Consider the following 6,155-nt stretch of genomic DNA (forward strand, 5'->3'; position numbering starts at 1 on the left):
ACATTTTTAGATCCCCACATACAAGTGAGATCATGCATTATTTCTTTTCTGCACTTACAGGAAGTTTAAAGTCCTCCTTTTTTACATATATTATTTTTAAGAACTTTTCCCACTATTATTGTTAATTAGATGATTGTTCTAGATACTATTTTAAGTTCACCTTTTAAATACTGAATCTGTAAAAGTACTTTTAGAAAGGTACCAAATAAAACTTACTTAGAAGTTTTCTTCCTTGTATGTTGTTACTTTAAATGTCAGGTATTCTACAAAATAAAAACTGCAGAAATTCTTGACCATTAGATTGTCCAAGTTATAGCCAGTTGCATTGTAACATTACAAGCCCACTTCTCTCCAAATCACTGTTTTGCGTGGCCCAGGGAAGTCTTGCAGTACCAAAGGTTGGCTGCTAGAAGTGTATAGAAGCCAATCCTATGACACCATTGATTTTGCAGGATGAAAGCTGTTATTATGGGATTTCCAACTGCAAGCAAGAACAACCTGGAGACACTTTGACAGTTCAGACCACAATTATACCTATAGCTGCCACTGGTCTTTTCTATAATTTACTAGGAACAGAAGGAATAAAGTTGTTTTGTTTTAAAAAAGCTGTTATTGAGGAGTCACCATCAAGAAGACAGGAATTAAGACTCTAATCTGCCTCCCAGATTAGTTGATGGTAGGAGGATTTGTAGGGAGAGAGGAGAACTTGTTAACTGAATGACAAGAAAGAAGTGTTGGGGAGTTATTTTATGCAGATGAAGATATCTTACCTACAGGTCCTATGTTACTTTTTAAGGGGAGCTACCTTGTTCTTAGAAAGGAGTTGATCTTGTGGTGTATAAAGGTTATCAACCAAAGAAGCTGGATTTAGAGCACCCCCATTCTTAAAACCAGTTTCAAGCCATCATTCAGTGAATTCTGGAAGCACTTGCTGAAAACAACTTTGGTACTTTATCATTTAATGAATTTATGTCTAATGTGTTTAAGCCTTAGCTTATTTCAGTGTTGATATCTCAGAAATTCTTATCAGTCAACTGGTTGTATCTAACAGGGAGCTCTGTTCTGTCAAATAGCTGAAGACTGTAGGTGAATGCCCTTCCTCAGTTGTTAGTACAAACCCACACAAGACTTTTTTTACAGATTCAGACAAGTCCTGTGTAAACAGTTTTAGCTTGTCTGCCTTGTCAGGGGGAGGGTGAATATTTTTTTTTTTGTCCTACTAGGTTCGTGTCTGCCTAGAGTCATATCTGAAATAGCTACCATACAACCAGAGGAGGTAACTCAACCACTAGAAGAATCATTTCAAATGCAAATATGATTTATCACCTTCTGCCTGCAATCCATTGATACTTTCTCATTACCCTTAATCTAAAACTTAGAATCCTTAGCATAGTCTTATAAACCCTGTATGACATAAATTATGCCTTCCTCTTGACCCCCTAGATCTTTATGCACTAGCTCCTTAGATTGTTTCCTGATTCTAACATACAATGTTCTTTTTTGTACCTTCGGAACCACACATATGCCTTTGTCCTCTTGCACTCTGAGTTCTAAGATTGACAGTTACTCATCTGCATTTTTGAATCATAAAGGAATAGACAAAGATGAGGAAAACGAGGAAGCTAGAGAAAGAGGAGTAAAAATGCCAGAGACCAAGAATAATATACACAACTTCCTTTATCCCTAATACAATTTTCTTCAAGTAATAAAAGTGATGCAAGCTGGTGAGACTTGTTAACTTTAAGAAAGTTTAAACTCTTTTACTATTACTAGGTTTGACATTTTAATTGTACATTTGAAGAGTGATTCCACTTAAAATGAGTACAGAACTCAATTTCTTTCAAGGTTGATCAGAGAACCTTCGAGGTGGTGAAAGAAGCAGTCCCATGGGTCTCTTTAGGGGCCAGGGTAGTAGATGTAAAGATGTTTGATTTCATCCTATGATCTCTGTTTACATTTATTATCCTGAAGTTCTGAAAGTGTATAGTTTAACCTTTATCTTCCCAAAGGAAATATGGACTCTGTTAAATACAGGGACTGACATTAGATTGTATTTCTGTGTACCTGCAAGTTCAATTGTGAAATTCCTTCCTGTCACATTATGGCACCCCCTGAGAGAACTTACTGGTTTCCAGCTTTATCTTCCACTGATGTGTCCCTAAAACTATAATCCAGTCACCCCAGCCATTTCTCCTTCAAATGCACCAAAGGGTCCTGCTCTCTGGAATCTTGCCTGCATCATTCATTTAATTATTGTCCGTTCTTAGGTTGTAGCTTTTCACTTAGTGAAACTCTTACACACTCTCCTAGGATGATCTTTTCTTCAATGGCACTTTTTATTTAACTTTATTCAAGTAGTTACTCCACCAATATCTCTTTCCATGAAACTATCTAGGAGGCCAGGACCACATCTCATGAGTTTACCACCTTATTAGTGTTTTCCTTAAATAGTTACTAGCCAATAGTACTTGCTCAATAAATTATTCTTTTAAATATATATATAGCATTTTGTTAGCATATATGAGTTGTACAGGGAGGATCATTGTGATATTTCCATATATGGTTATAATGTATCTTGGTTGAATTCAACTCCACTATCATTCTCCCTCATCCTCCTCTCCCCCTACTTAAAACCATTTCAACAGGTTTCATTGTTCTCTTCTTATACAAGTATATAAAGTACATCAGTCATATTTACCCTCCTAAACAATTCTTAATAGGTAGCTATATTCAGTTTTGTAGTTAACACATCCTTAGTTCTATACCTTTGGTCATTTTGTGTTTTACTAAGCTTTCATTCTTTTCTGGCCCCTATAATGCCAAACTGAGACTAAGGGTACCTTGAAGATGTTTTCTGTTATTTCTGTGAACTAACTTCTCCCAGAAGAGAGAGAATTATTTTCTCATTGGGAGTTTATTTACTTTTTAGAGACAGGCTATTGCTATATAGCCCAGCGTAGTCTGAATCATTCTGCTTCTGCCTCCTGAATGCTGGCTCTACAGGGGTACCTATAGGGGTACACAAATCCCCTTAGGAATTCTCATCATTTAGACAGAAAAGGTATGACCAGGTAGACTACCATTCCCTTCCAGTCTCAAAACACGAAACCATAATAATCAAAGATCCTGTCTTTGGTGTGATGTCTCCTATGCGCAGAATTCTTAGGATAATCACATCAAGCTCATTGACTAGTTGCTCTTTACTTTTGCCTTTCATTCTTTACTGCCAATTCAAATGCATTATAATTACACAAGCAAATGTGTTTACTTGATTATTCTTCAGCTGATTTTTTTAATCTCTTTCTGTTACATTTACTCAAAGTGCACCTCAAAATATATGTGCTACTTAATACACTAAAATACAAATTTTTAGGCATTGTGGTACTGAATGAGGCTACCAGATGTCACTATTATTTTCAATCTAATCAGTTCTGTCAAAACCTGACTTCACTAGAAGCTGAAAAATGTGTGGCCTTCAAATGTCCTACTGTAGTCATTATTCAAAATTGTGGTTTCAGAGTTTCACTGAAGAATAACAAGTCCCCTTTGAAATGTAATATCATTTTTATATTATAACATAAGATTATTTAGCCTAATGCAAAATGTTAAAAGCACTGAGCCCATGAACATGTATACTCATTATCATAGCCGTTAGAGGACATTTTCTCAGTATATTTTCTATCAGAATATTTTACAGAAAAGCTTGCTGATTTGGATATAAATTGTTATATTTTAATGACTATAAATTGTTTTTTAATATATTTACATCATAATAGCTAAGTACTTAGAATACAGCTTCCATCAAATGTGCTTACAAAACCAGTTAATTTTTGACAATTTTCAAGCATAATGTTTAAAAAGAATTTATGTTTCAACTTTTTTCCCATTTTTAATGTATATATATATATCAATATTGTTCTCTCTTTTAAATTGATTTAATATCTGAGGACAGATACTATTCAGTGATCATAGCCAAGTTTTAAAACAGAGTAGGATACAGAGATTGCCCTTCATTTGTTTTCCTCTGCGGAGATCTTCAACTTGGCATACATTCTAATTCTTAAGATCTTTCTTTCTAGAAATTTCTTACACTAATGCTAATAATAGCAACAATAATGTTAATGGCAAGAGTTACTAACTGTATAGTGCACATAATCATGACAACAACTCTTGGAAGAAGGCATCATTGATATTAATACATAGTAAATCTACGGCAAATGGTGGCTGTAATTTTTTTCTAAGAGTGTCCAGATGATAAGCCACAGGCCCAGGCAGTCAGTGAATCTCTGACTCTCAAACATGTTACAACATCAGCTCCCCATCCTTCTCTTTCTGCTGTAGTCATGAGTCTGAGGTCAAATCTGACCTTGCCATTCCTTCCTTATGAGCTTGAGTCTAAGTTTCTCTATGACTCAGCTTATATTACAGCTGTAAATAGGACTAGTCTTTATAAGAATGTATTGAGGAGGATAGTAAATGGTATTTACTCAAAACCTGGCAGTACAAATCAGAAATAAAGCTATTTCTTTGACTCTTTAAAGGTACTCATTGTACTTTGATCCCATGCCTCCAAGACTCTCTAAAGCATTCAGGGATTTCTGAGAGAAGACTGTCTTTCTTTTGCCTCCATGGTCTTCAGGAGCAGTTAAATTGACTACAGAGACCTGAAACCAAGAATGACCCTCACATAGATGTGAGGCTTCTTCCCAAACCCCTTCCCTCCATTCCGGGTGACCATCTCCATGTGACTACAATATACTGAAGTTAATTCAGAAAATTAACATATATATATACTTTTATTAATTTATAGTATTTTTATGGAGATCATTATTTTAATAATTCGACCTTTTAGGGAGAATCACTTATATTTGCATTTAAATGGAAGTGAGATTTTTAACCACTAAGGTACTTCCTTGTGCTATAGTATAGGCCTATATTAGAAATATTTTAATAAAATTTACCTTTAAAAGAATGAAAAGATAAGACATTTGATATACAACAAACAAAAGCTGATAAGCACATTTCTACCATATTGGATATGTTAAAAAAAGATAAAAATTCACTAGATCCATAAATCTAAATAGTTGGGGGAATAATAACTGCTAAATTGTTAATTTAGCAAATTTAACTGAGTAGACAACTTGAGACACTCCACAGTATATAAATTTTGTGATAACTGAAGAATAACGAAGTCTTTCCTTTTTTCTTACTAAAAGTAGACTTTGTTCCTCACAAATTTTCACCAGGTGTGCCTGCAGAATTGTCTATGTAAGATGGTCTCCTTGTACTTATCTTTCAAGTCAGCAACCCCAAAGCCTCTAAACACAATGATGAACAAACTCTGTATGCAAATGTCAAAGTAGAAAGCAAAATGGTTGTGTGCATTCCTTAGGCCTATTTCAGTCCTTTCTGTTTAACATTTTCTCAGAACAAAGTACAAAACCAAGGACTATATATAAAATTACCTTTCCAGATGTTAAGTCATAACATCCACACTAAAGAAAGTTTATGAACAAAAAATATCCAATATACACCTACTGTATGTCAGGCTGCCCTAACTAGCTTTTTGGGTGCTGTTCATTTGAATCTTTGCAATACCCTTTTGTAGTAGGTTGTTATTTAACAGATGAAAAATCTGAAGTTGGGAGGGACTTATAATAGCTAGAACCTGAAACCAATTTTCCAACTCAAGTAGCTCCAGACACTGGTTCCACAGCCTTTATGGACCCTCAAAGAAGCAATGTTAGGCCAGTCTCACTTCCCATAAGTTCTCTTGTCCTTGACACAGACTGAACTCTAAACTTTCCATTTTCTGATAATCCACAATCACCTGTCAGATTTGTATAAATGCCTCAAAAGTTAACTCTTTGATAGCCTTCTCCTCTCATAAAATAAACAAGTCATATAACATTTCTTCTTAGCAGTCTTTCCTGTTCCCCTATTAAATCTACTAGTTCCAACCATGCCAAAATAAAACTGACAAACATTGGACAAATGTCTGGTACTTAGCCATGAGAAGCAAGTGGAAGTTACATTAACCTTCAGCATTCTTATGTGCTTGTCCCCAGATGGAAGTCCCCTAAGTGCTACATGTTAGGAATGATGTGTTACTTATTTCACATGTAAATAAGCCACTTTAATTCATTGTTTCTGGG

At 35.0% G+C, this 6,155-nt stretch overlaps 1 non-coding gene across 1 annotated transcript; it reads left to right on the plus strand.

Moving 5' to 3' along the window:
* Positions 1-438: 438 nt before the first annotated feature.
* On the plus strand, positions 439-564 carry LOC141415979 (small nucleolar RNA SNORA44). Its single transcript, XR_012440919.1, has one exon. It is a non-coding gene; the product is annotated as a small nucleolar RNA SNORA44 (small nucleolar RNA).
* The last annotated feature ends 5,591 nt before the right edge of the window (positions 565-6,155 follow it).

The sequence above is a fragment of the Castor canadensis genome, chromosome 13 (genome assembly GCF_047511655.1).
Source record: "Castor canadensis chromosome 13, mCasCan1.hap1v2, whole genome shotgun sequence".
NCBI lineage: Eukaryota > Metazoa > Chordata > Mammalia > Rodentia > Castoridae > Castor > Castor canadensis.